The 13,322-nt window shown below is 40.0% G+C and overlaps 1 protein-coding gene across 5 annotated transcripts in view; it reads left to right on the forward strand.

The window, feature by feature from the left end:
* Positions 1 to 12: 12 nt before the first annotated feature.
* The window catches only part of RABGAP1 (RAB GTPase activating protein 1), a 146,695-nt gene continuing 133,385 nt past the window's right edge, over positions 13 to 13,322 (forward strand). Inside the window, exons 1-2 of one of the 5 annotated variants that reach the window (XM_019728505.2) lie at positions 13 to 206; positions 6,067 to 6,192. The gene's annotated coding sequence lies outside the window, so the exon portion shown is untranslated. Of the gene's footprint in view, positions 679 to 6,066; positions 6,193 to 10,202; positions 10,304 to 13,322 lie in introns of those variants that run through there. The other 4 variants (XM_019728506.2, XM_019728507.2, XM_019728504.2 and 1 more) reach the window with 4 other exon arrangements.

Below are 13,322 nucleotides of genomic sequence, written 5' to 3' on the forward strand. Positions count from 1 at the left end.
GGGGCCGCGAGGGGGGCTTTCCGCTCAGTGGGCGGGGTGCAGACTGAGTGCCCGGGTCTCCTGCTGCAAGCGACTGCTCCCGCGACCTGAGGTGCTGCGGCTCCGTAACGTCTGAGGCTCTAGCTTGTCATCGGCTTCTCTGGAGCCGGGGCTCGACGGTCTGCTGCCTGCATGGGCTTGAAGGGCGCTTCCGCACTTAAGCCTTGGTGAGTCCCTCCCACCAAGGGATGTGGACTCACCTCTTTGGGGCCCTGACAGCAAAAGAAGGTTTACCCCTCCTGCTTTTGGATATTGGTGTTTCCTGGGGATCTCTTGCATCTCGTGGCCTCCGTTACCTACAGAGTGCTAACCATCCACAAATGTCACTCGCCAGCCCTGACAGCTTTTATGAGCTCCAGGGCCTACTGCCTAGAAGACATCTCCAATTGATTGTCCCAACGTAAATGTACCTTTTAAATATCTCAAGTTCGGCGGCAGACCTGCTGCTTCTTAACTCCTGTGGTCCTTTTATCGGTGAACCGCATTGTCCACGCAGCCCTGCCGGCCAGAAAACTTTAATATTCTAGAATCCTTTTCCTACTTTTCAATCCAATTGCTCAGAGGGTTCTCCCTACTTGGGCTGGAGGCGGCGTTCGTATTGTGATAGAACGCACACAATATTTATCATTTTAATCATTGGTAAGTGTGAAGTGCGGTGGCATTAAGTACATTCGAAGTGAGTAACTGTCACCACTGCTATACCTAACTTCATTCTTTTGCATGTGTACGGCGTTTTCCCAGCACTACTTGTTGAAAAGACTGTCCTTTCCCCCATTGAATGGTCTTGGTACCAATGTTGAAAATCAACTATGTAAGGATTTATTTCTGGACTCTTTATTCTCTAAATTTGCACGATATGTCTGCCCTTATGCTAGTACCATAATGTTTTAATTACTGTCGCTTTTTAGTAAATTTTGAAGTAGGAGTCCTCCAACTTTATTATTTTTCAAGATTGTTTTGGCTATTTGGGGAGCGTTGAAATTCCATATGCATTTGAGGATCAGCTTTTACATTTCGGAGAAAAAGGCCATTGTAATTTTGATAGAGATGGTGTTGAATCTGTAGATCACTTTGGGTAGTATAAACAATCTTACTTTTATTTTTTTTATTATTTTTATTTATTTATTGGGGTGATAACCTTACTTTTAAGCCTTCCTGTCCATGAACAGAATGTCTTCCATGTACTTAGGTTTTTGTTAATTTCTTTCAGCAAGGTTTTCTAGCTGTCAGGGTATTTAATTCTTTTTGATACCATTGTCAATGGAATTGCTTTCTTAATTTCCTTTTCATACTGTTTATCGCTAGTGTGTAGAAACAACTGATTTTTGTGTGTTGGTCTTGTACTTTCGCAACATTGCTGGATTTATTAGCTCTAGTAGCTTTCTTGTAGATTCTTTGGGATTTTCTATTTTAATGATCATGTTGTCTTTGAACAGAGATAGTTTCACTTCTTCCTTTCTAATTTGGATGCCTTTTATTTCTTTGCTTTCTTTAACAGCTCTGGCTAGAACTTCAGTGCACTGTTGAATAGCAGCAATGAAAGTAGGCATCCTTGACATGTTTGTGATGTTAGAGGGGCAGCCAAACTATTGAGTATTATTAGCTGTGGGTTTTACACAAATACCTTTATTATGTTGAGGAATTATCCCTCTATAACGAGTTTTCTGAGAAATCTTATAAAAAGGGGTTGTATTCTATCAAATGCCTTTTCTGCATCAATTGAGATGATTATATGTTTTTGCTTCCATTTTGTTAATGTGATGTATTACATTGATTTATTTTATGTTGAACCACCTTTGTATTCCTGGGATAAATCCCACTTGGTCATAGTGGTTAATCCTTTCAATATTCTGTGGATTTGACTTGCTTATATGTTGTTGAGGATTTTTTTTTTTTTTTTTTTTTAGATTTTATTGGGGAAGGGGAACAGGACTTTATTGGGGAACAATGGTCAAATTGTTGTCCTTTCAATCTTAGTTGTGGGGGGTTCTGTTCAGCTTCAAGTTGTTGTTCTTTCAGTCTTAGTTGTGGAGGGCGCAGCTCAGCTCCAGGTCCAGTTGCCGTTGCTAGTTGCAGGGGGCACAGCCCACCATCCCTTGCGGGAGTCGAACCGGCAACCTTGTGGTTGAGAGGACAGGCTCCAACCAACTGAGCCATCCGGGAGCTCAGCGGCAGCTCAGCTCAAGGTGCTGTGTTCAATTTTTTAGTTGCAGGGGGCGCTGCCCACCATCCCTTGCGGGAGTCGAGGAATTGAACTGGCAACCTTGTGGTTGAGAGCCCGCGCTCCAACCAACAACTGAGCCATCCGGGAGGCAGTTCAGCTCAAGGTGCCGTGTTCAATCTTAGTTGTAGGGGGCAGAGCCCACCATCCCTTGCGGGACTCGAGGAATTGAACTGGCAACCTTGTGGTTGAGAGCCCACTGGCCCATGTGGGAATCGAACCAGCAGCCTCGGAGTTAGGAGCATGGAGCTCTAACCACCTGAGCCACCGGGCCGGCCCTTGTTGAGGATTTTTGCATCTATATTTATAAGACATATTGACCTATAATTTTCTTTACTTGGGATGTGTTTATCTGGCTTTGGTATTAAGGTAATGAAGGCCTCATAGGATGAGTTAGGAAGCATTCCCTCTTCAATTTTTTGGAATAGTTTGAGAAGGATTGGTGTTAATTCTTCATTAAATGTTTGATGTAATCTATGGGTGGAGCCATCTGGTACAGGACTTTTCTTTGTTGGGAGGTTTTTGATTACTCACTCAAACTCTTTACTTGTTATAGGTGTATTGAGATTTTCTTCAGTCAGTTTAGGTCATTCGTGTGTTGCAAGGAATTTGTCCATTACTTTCTAGGTTATTTAATTTTTAGCATACCATGTTCATAGTATGCTTTTGTAATCCTTTTTATCTCTGCAATGTCAAAAGTAATGTTCTCACTTTCATTTCTGATTTTAGTTATTTGCATGGTTTCTCATTTTTCTTTGTCAATCTAGCTAAAGGTTTGTTGATATTGTTGATCTTTTCAAAGAAACAACCTTTGTTTAATTGATTTTTCTGGTTTTCTGTTCTCTATTTTTATCTCCACTCTAATCTGTATTATTTCATTACTTTTGATAGCTTTGGATTTTGTTTGTTCTTTTTGTCTAGTTTCTTATGGTATAAAGTTAGAGTATTGTTTTGAGATTGTTCTTTTTAATTTAGCCATTTACAACTATAAATTTCTCTCTGATCACTGTGTTCCTTCCATCCTGTAATTTTTGTATGTTGTATTGTCATTTTCATTCATTTCTAAGTATATCCTAATTTCCATTTTGATTTCTTCTGTGACCCATTTGTTGTTGTGTGTTTAATTTCCACACTTTTGTGAATTTTCCAGTTTTCCTTTTGTTACTGATTTCTAATTTCATCCCATTGTGTTGGAGAACATACTTTGTATGATATTTATATTTTTAAATCTATTGAGACTTGTTTTGTGGCCTAATGTATGGCCTGTACTGGAGAAGGTACCATATGAACTGGAAAATAATGTGTATCCTGTTGTTGTTGGGTAGAATTTTCTTTATATGTCTGTTAGGTCTAGTTGGTTTATTGTAATGTTCAAGTCCTCTACTTCCTTACTTCTACTGTGTTGTTTTGTTCATTATTGAAGAGGGTTATTGAAGTTTTAACTATTATTGTAGAGCTCTTTATTCTTCCCTTTAATTCTGTCCATTTTTACTTCATATATTATATTCTGAGGGTCTGTTACTAGGTTGTAAATGTTTATAATTTTTATATAATCTTGCTTTATTAAAACTTTCATTAATATGTAATGTCCTCCTCTATTTCTCTTAACCGTTTTTTCATTTACAGTCTGTTTTGCATGATCTCAGTATAACCACACCAGCTCTCTTACGGTTACTATTTGCATGGAATGTCTTTTTTTTATCCTTTCACTTTCAACCTGTTAACATCTTTGGATCTAAAGTGTGTCTCTTCTAGACCTCATATAGTTGGATCATGTTTATTGTTTTTTAAATCTATTCTGCCCATCTGTCTTGATTGGAGAGTTTTACCCATTTACATTTAAAGTAATTACTGATAAAGAAGGACTTATTTCTGCCATTTTGCTGTTTGTTTTCTATAGGCCTCATAGCTTTTGTACTTCATTTCCTCTATAACTTCTTTTTTCTGTTTATTTGATTTTTGTAGTGAATGTTTTGATTCAACTTTCATTTCCTTCTGTGTATTTTCTATAGATATTTTCCTTTTTTTTTTTCCTAAAAGATTTTATTGGGGAAGGGGAACAGGATTTTATTGGGGAACAGTGTGTACTTCCAGGACTTTTCCAAGTCAAGTTGCTATTGTTTCAATCTTAGTTGTGGAGGGCGCAGCTCAGCTCCAGGTCCAGTTGCCATTGTTAGTTGCAGGGGGTGCAGCCCACCATCCCTTGTGGGAGTCGAACCAGCAATCTTGTGGTTGAGAGGACGCGCTCCAACGAACTGAGCCTTCTGGCCACCTGGGAGCTGAGTGGCAGCTCATTCACTTCATTCTAGTTGCAGAGGGCACAGCTCACTGGCCCATGTGGGAATTGAACCTGCAGCCCCGTTGCCCAGAGCTTGCACTTTAACCAACTGAGCCACTGGTCCGCTCCTCTATAGATATTTTCTTTGTGGTTGCCATGAGAATTACATTTAACAGCCAAAGTTATAACCATCTAATTGAATTGATACCAATTTCAATACTATACAAAAACTTCTCCTATACAACACTGTCCCCTTTTCCTGTTATTGATCTTACAGATTACACTTTAAACATTGCGTGCCCAATTATGTAGGTTAACATATTATGAATTTGTCTTTTAAATCATGGAGAAAATAAAAAGTGTGCTTACATACCATAATTACAGTAATACTCGCTTTTATAATTGTCCATGTATTAATCTTTTTTTTATTTTTTATTGGGGAAGGGGAACAGGACTTTATTGGGGAACAGTGTGTACTTCCAGGACCTTTTTCCAAGTCAAGTTGTTGTCCTTTCAGTCTTAGTTGAAGAGGGCGCAGCTCAGCTCCAGGTCCAGTTGCTGTTGCTAGTTACTAGTTGCAGGGGGCGCAACCCACCATCCCTTGAGGGAGTCCAACTGGCAACCTTGTGGTTGAGAGGATGCGCTCCAACCAACTGAGCCATCCGGGAGCTCAGTGGCAGCTCAGCTCAAGTTGCCCTGTTCAATCTTAGTTGCAGGGGGCGCTGCCCACCATCCGTTGCGGGACTCAAGGAATGGAACTGGCAATGTTGTGGTTGAGAGCCCGCGCTCCAACCAACTGAGAAATCCGGGAGGCAGCTCAGCTCAAGGTGCCGTGTTCAATCTTATTTGCAGGGGGCAGAGTCCACCATCCCTTGCGGGACTCGAGGAGTTGAACCGGCAACCTTGTAGTTGAGAGCCCACTGGCCCATGTGGGAATCGAACTGGTAGCGTTCGGAGTCAGGAGCACGGAGCTCCAACCGCCTGAGCCAGTGGGCCAGCCCCCATATATTCATCTTGATGGGAGATCTTTATTTCTTCATATGGTTTCTAGTTACTGTCAAGTGTCTTCATGAAAATCTGAAGGATTCCCCTTAGCATTTCTTGAAGGGCAGGTTCAATGGTAATGAACTCACTTGGCTTTTTTGAAAACTAGGGACTGTGTTAATTTCTCCCTCATTTTTTGAAGGACAGTTTTGCAGGATATAGAATTCTCTGTCAACAGTTTATTTTCTTTCAGCACTTTGACTATCATCAACCCACTGCCTTTTGGCCTCCAAGGTTTAAGATGAGAAATTGGCTGATAATCTTATGGAGGATCCCTTGTATGTGATTAGTCACTTCTCTCTTGCTGCTTTCAAGATTCTTTCTTTTGCTTTCTACATTTTGATAACTATTCTTCCTCCTATTTCTCTCTTCTCCTCCTCCTGGGACTCCCACACAGGTATGTTGCTTCTCTTGATAGTGTCTTATAGATCCTTTAGGCTCTATTCATGTTTCTACATTCTTTTTTTCTTTTTCTGTTCCTCAGATGAAATAGGAAGCACAAGGAATCCATCTCTCTACCTAGACAACAGTTGTACTGGCAGAAATCTGAAGTAACTGTTTTGGAATGCTGGAGTCTATTTGGAACTTGGATCTTCCAGGGGAAAGATGGGTTGGTAAATCAAGGTTAAGTCCAGTCAATGTCAGCCTTAATGTGATAGCACCTACCCATTTCCTACCTTTTCAATCTGTGGCAGGCAGCTGTGTTTACATTCAGGTGTGTTTGCCAGAACCAGGGTGGGAAATAAGAACCTTGTTCTCTAAATACTGGGGTTCTGTGTTCTGATTGCTGATTGCTGCTTTTGGGTTCTGAGGTATAGGCACAGAGGCTGGCTGCCATTGTTTCGATCCCCATCAGGTATACTGGTTTCCAAGGGATTTAAAGGAACTTTGCCTGTTTTGTTTGTTTCGCTGGTTTTTTCTCTTTTTTACCATTTGGCAGCCAGACATTCAAGTATTAGGACATTGAAAGCAACTGGTTATATAGGGGAAATTAGAAAGGAAGCATGTATAACCAGGGAATGACACTGACTCATAAAAGACCGGAGAAGACCTCAGGCTTTCACTTCAGGCCGATCCTGATCCCTTGCACAGGAGCACCCTTTAATACCCAAAAGAAACAGCAGACCCAGGGCAAAGAGAAGAATCTGATTTCTAGAGATACCATATTATAAATTTCAAATGTTCATTTTTCAACAAGAATTCCAAGGCATACAAAGAAACAGGAAAATATGGCCCAATCAAGGGAACAGAATAAATCAACAGAAACTATTTCTGAGAAAGCTCAGATGTCAGACTTACTAGATAAGGACTTTAAAACAATACCATTAAAGAGAAATTATAAAAAGGAACCAAAATGAATTCTGTAGTTGAAAAGTACAATGACTGAAATGAAAAATTCACTAGAGGGGTTAAAACATCAGATTTGAGTAGGCAGAAGAAAGAATCAGTGAACTTAAGGGTAAGTCTTTTTAAAATATCTTTCAAACTCTTTTCCTTTTTTTCCTTTCTTTCTGCCCTTGTTCAGGCCTTTCAGCTCTTAGGCAGCCTGCAAACTGTTTTATGTACCCGTTTTGCCTTCTGTACTCCTACCAGAATGATCTTTTGAAAAACAAATCCGATATTGGCACTGTCCTTAAAAACCTCTAAAGATTACCATGTGTCTATAAATTGAACTTTATTTTCCTTATTTTAGCATTCAGGGACCTTCCTATTGTAGCTCCAGCTAACTACATCACTTTATCATAGACCAGTCCCGTATTCCATTTATACACCCTAACCCTATATACTAAGGTTCAAAGCCACTTGCTGTAAAAAGTTGAGCATATCTGTAAACCAAAATTAGTTTTCTGTGATTGGCTAAGATATTAGGATATATGGCATTGGTAGGCATTGAAATAGACTATATGTAGATGATTTAAAAAATGGACTCCCGAATAAAAACTGTATGTCATCACTAACCTAGTGATCAATATCACATCACTGTTGGTGTTGTATCTTATGTAATAAAACATGCAGTATATCACTTACGATGTTTGCTAGCCCAAAATGATTGACTTTAATCCATTGAGTCTTGAGATATAACTTCCAGTTTCTTGGAAATATCAGGTCTAGAAGAACAAACTCCGACCTCTTGAGGAAGCAAACATTCAGATTCATAGGGGCAAAAATTTGTGCTTAAAGTGGTTTCATTTCTTCAATAAGCCAATGTCTTTTAATACTTTTTTTTAAGTGCTAGATTAAAAAATACTTAGGGACATACAACCAGATGTAATGTGTGGCCCTGGATTTGATACTAACATAGGAAAACCAGCTATTAAAAAATATATTGCAGTCAATAGAAAATTTTTTTGTCTTGCTTATTTTTATTAATGTTTCTTAAATGTATGTACAGCTCACATTTATTTCAATACTTAATATTAGAAATGTTTTGGGTCTTAGAAGGTTGGTGATTTTTTTTTTTAGCTTTCTTTTTTTATTAGTTTCAGGTGCACAAAACAATGTAATAGTTAGACATTTATCATTTATCTTCCTCACACTGTGTCAGCCCCTCTCCCCCCATCCACCATCCCTCTGACATCGCACACAGCCTTACATTTCCACTGTCTCTATTCCTAATGCTGCACTCTGCTTTTTGTAACTATATACATATATATATATATATATATATACACACACACACACATATATATACACACGCACATATATATATATACATTCAACAGAAAATTTGATTATTGTTAGGTATTACATGAGAGGAAATTGAAATGTTATTGATTTGGTAAAGACAGCTGTAAAAATTGTTAGATTAATAGCAAATTTGAGTATGATCTAGGAATTAGATGAGGATAATTTACTGAGATAATAACAGGTGTTATTGAATAAAGTAGATTACTGTGTGATCTCATTTTGAAAAACAGTATGTCGATACACAAAGGATATGCATTAAGGTATTAATATTGCTTAGGGTGGCCAGTTAGCTCAGTTGGTTAGAACATGGTGTTAATGACACCAAGGTTGTCAGTTCGATACCCGCTTGAACCACTGTGAGCTGTGCCCTCGTTAAAAAAAAAGGAAATGAAGAATATTGCTGGTGGGAATGTGATGTTTTTATTTTTAATGGTAGCTTATCTATGTTTTCTATTTTCTCCAAGGCATATTACACTGATTGTTATAAAGCTTTTAAAAATTTATGTTAAGATTTACATGTATATTTAGAGTATACATATGAATCAAGAAATACGTGAATACATGGTCTCCAAAATAGTAAAAGTGTTTTGGTCATGGTGTCAGGAATTCAGGGCATTTTACTTTCTTTCTAATACTATATTATTTGAATACTTTTAAATGGGTGTGTAATATTATTATGTAAGTGTACCAGGAGAAGAGGAGCAAAGCTGTTTTCCTGCAAGAGTTCAGTCAGGTTATTGCAATAGACAGATCACAAAGAGGACTGCAACAGAGTACAGCTTTTTTGCTTTTTCTCTGGTTGATTTGGATGGAATATCCGTAGCAAAACCTTGGGAATGACTCATACACCAGGAAAAGAGCATATGCTATTTGAATAAAGAAAAGAGTAAGGAAGAGGCTCTAGGATTATTTTATAAATTATCAAGACTTAAGTAGCACCTTGATTCTTTTTATTTCCAACTACATAGTAAATGTATTTAGGACAGGGACTTTAAACTTCATTATATTGCCGTTCTCTGTGTATCTCTTTGAATGACGTTTAAATAAAATCCCAGCCGCATTTTCGAGTAACACTTTGAAACAACCTTGTTCATTTCTGTCCTGTTCTGTGTGTCTCAAATAAGCTCAAGGCAGCTGTGTTGCAGCCAGTGGCTCTTGGACTTGGGAATCAGAAGTTCTACGTCTACACCAGGGGTGTCCAAACTTTTTTCAACGTTTTTCACCAAGGGCCATATGCAGTAAAATACACAAACAGCCGGGCCACTCACTCGAAGTGAAGTACGTGTTGCCTCACATGGCTTGTTTAAGTAAACTAAATATATTTTTGGAATTTGCTGCGGGCCAATTAACAATGGATTGCGGACCACAGTTGTCCCGCAGGCCGCAGTTTGGACACCCCTGCTCTAGACTAACTTCTGTAATTTAGGCTGAACTTATTTATAAAATAAGAAAAACCGTATCCTCACGTTTGTGGTAAAGACAAATGGGATAGCCAGGACCCATCACAATCCCTGGCACATTGTGCGCCCTCAATAAAGGCTAGGTGAGTTGAGTAACACTGTTAAGTGCTGCTTTTGTAAAAGCACTGAACGTGAAAGGTGAGCAGAGGACACCTTGCTATAGCACCAGTACCCCCTCTTAGTCTCAACAGGTGCTACTTAGCCTGCTTCTCCCGCAAGTCCCGCTTTAGGTTTGAGGCAGTGACTGCCGCCGTCTGAGCTCTGCGTTCGGTACAACTCCCAGTGCAGATTCCGCGCAGACGCAGACTCCTAAGGTGGGCTGAAAGCTCAGACGGGGCTTGGAGGAGAGGAAGTACGCTCTCACTGCCTGTTGTTGGGCCAATGGGGCGGCGCGGCTTAGCCGCGAGCCTATGAGACTGGGCAGGAGGCGGGCGGAGGGCGGAAGGAGCCGCTCTCACGTGAGTAGGGGGCGGGGAGACGGGGGGGCAGGGCGGCTGGGGAGGCCCAGGCGGCGGAGCCTCCGGGACGGCGAACGGAGAACCGCGGGCGGCGGAGGAGGAGACGGCGGGTCGGGTAGGGCCGCGTTTCCCCTCCTCCTCCTCCCACCTCCTTTCCACCAAGCTCGGGGGGAGTCCTCTGACGGCCCCAGCGGGGAACCAAGCTGTTGTTCTCATCCCACGGGGCTGGGCCGGAGAGACTGCGCTCAGCTCCCTTGATGAGCAGGGTTCTGAGGGGAGCTGTGATTGGGGGGAGGGGGAAGCTACGGCTGAGGGGAGAGGGCGCATGCGCATGTGGAAAAGCTCCCGGAGCCCCTGCCCAAACCGGTTCCCCCTGTCTGGGTGGGTGTCTGTTTTCCGAGTCCTGCACTTGAGGCGGTCCCTATGCGGCCCCCCTCCTCCCCAGCAAAGCCGGTTTGTCTTTTGACTTTCATGTTTTGGGCCAGGTCCTATATGGGAATCTCTCCGCTCCCTCCACCTCAGTTTCTCCCCATTGCTGGTTGGGCTTGTATTTGATTAGGCTGGCTTCGGCCTCGGGCTGCCTTCCTGAGCTGCGCGTAATTTGAAAGACTTGCCTTCTTTTAGGTCGGCGGTCTGATGTTGGCCTTACCGTCTCATTTTCCCCGCCTGCAGTTAAAGTGTCCCCGGCATCCCACTCTCCCCATCTACTGTAAATATCTGTTCCCAGTACCTCTTTGCTGTGCCTTGCTTCTCAGCAACCTTCATTCAGGGTTTTAGGTATTGAGCCAGAGGATAACCCTTCTTCCAGGAGTTCGCTGTCCATCGTCTGGTACTACTTTGGTCGGTAACATTCAGATTAGTACCATTTGTACCTGCGTCTCCATCTAGGGTTACTCGGGGATTCCTTTAATTTATCTTGGAAGCAAATGTCTTAGGACAGTGTGTTAAGCGATCAGGCGGCTGGTGCTCACACTACTAGTTATGTTAGTTTAAAACCCTATCCCAATTGAATGTCAGATGTTAGCTTTCGTCATTTTTATCAATGGAAAAAACTGCCTGGGACTGGGTTTCACAATTCATTTGATATTTTCATTTCAATAAACACCTGTATTCACATATGTGTAACTGGAGTAGTAAGTCCTGTTCGCGCGCGCGTGTGTGTGTGTGTGTGTGTGTGTGTGTGTGTGTTTCCAGCTGCTTTGTTTATTTAGGAAGTAAAAAACAATGGAGGGTGAATTGAACTGTGTCACATTAAACTCATGTTTGAAAAGTAGTTGAAAAAGAGCTTAAGTGTCGCCGAAGTGCACATTCAATTAAAAAAAAATATTTGTTGGCCTTAATTCAAGTGTTATATATGTACATATATATGTATATATATAGGAGGCTTTTAAGTAAGTTTTACTACAACTGTAAATGAATAAAGGAGAGTTTTTTTATGATCTTTCATTGTAGACCTAAGTTTGCATTAATAAAATTTGAATCCAAGATTGATTTGTGTTTATTGGTAACATTTAAAATTCACATGTAGTTTTAATACAAAATTTGTGTTTATTAGTAACATTTAAAATTCACGTGTAGTTTTAACTCAAATTCGTAATTAAAACAGAACTGTTGCTATGTTTGGTACACTTCCTTTTTGTTGTTTTGGTTTTATAACTCAATTTACAGTTAATTTATTGGCATTAAGATACATATTTGTCTGGATAGGTAACCCATCAACTATATGTATTTTGGCATTTTGGACATAGTGTTCTATTAGCAGTTTACAGGTGCTTAATCTGGGTCAAATGCTAATTTAGTGAGACTGTAAAAGTGAAGATACCTGCTGCCTGTCTTTTCTACTGCATACTGAAAGAAATGTATTGCACATTATCTACGTGAGGGGACATGATTTTCCACAAATACATCTCAACTTTACAGATCAGATTCTTTCAAGTAGTCATTGTATCTTATTGCGTATATTTCCAGCTAAACTTTACAGCCTAGATTCTTGTAAAGAAGTCACTGTCTTTTATTGAACATGTTTCCAGCTAAAATGAAGCCTACCTTGAAGGTCTCATCATTTCACAATAATTGTTTGAACAAGTGACCTTTGAGTACAGGCTTCAGAAAAGAACTCGTTTAAACCAGTGCTACTGTTGAGTGTCTTTATAGACAATGGTGTGCTGGGGTGCTGACATAGGCTGCCCATAATGTTATCTTTGTCGTTTTCAATATGATCAGATATCATTAGTCTTCTCAAGCATGTGGAATAAATGAATATACAATTCTTAAAGAATCTTTCTTGGAGATAGAACTCAAATATTAAGTGCCAATTTAACCAATGTATATAAAACAGAGTTGGGTATGACATTCGGGTACTTTGTATGTAACTGCCTTGTTTTGTTGGTTTTCTGTAGTTAGATCCCAAAGAAAGACAATCCAAGGCTAAGGACATTGGTATACATGAAAAAACACCATATGAACTTAACAGCTGTTCCTTTTCTGCAATAATTTGGTTACCTTGTTCTGTCCCTCCCCCCCACTTTTCTGATGATGCTGAGATCATTATCCTTTAGAAAACTTGTAAGTCAAAACAGTACTAGGTAGACATTTAAACTTACATTGTAACCAGTCTTGTCGACTCCAACAGCCTTGTTTCTCTTCCTGTGCAAAGACTGACCAAATATGGCAGTTTGCAAGTCATGAACACTTTAGTTTATAGAATTTAGCCTGGAAGTTTTTCTCTTCACAGCAACTGTAATACTCTGAGGTACTCATTGGTGAGAATTTTTTAAAGATTGTTTCTATCATCTTAGAATTCTACAGGGCCTAACGCTGCCCTCAGTCCCTTTTTCTGTGGATCATTAAATAGTAAAAATAAAACTTGTTTTTAAGTTCATGCATGACATTAAATAGAATATATTAGGTTGGCTTTAAAACACGAGAAGTGTATCTTCTTAATTGTATGGTTATGATGCTAAATTTGGAGGTTTGCACCTCTCTTAAGAGTTAATGCATGGCTATGTATCACCAGTTAAAGTTGCGTCAGCTTTTATGTTATAAGTCATTACTTGTTGGGATCTATTAATCTTTAGAGCAATAAATTTTCCTCCATACTAAAATCTGGCATTTCTTGCATTAGCAAGTTAGTT

This window comes from Rhinolophus sinicus, linkage group LG04 (assembly GCF_036562045.2).
Source record: "Rhinolophus sinicus isolate RSC01 linkage group LG04, ASM3656204v1, whole genome shotgun sequence".
Taxonomy (NCBI): Eukaryota; Metazoa; Chordata; class Mammalia; order Chiroptera; family Rhinolophidae; genus Rhinolophus; species Rhinolophus sinicus.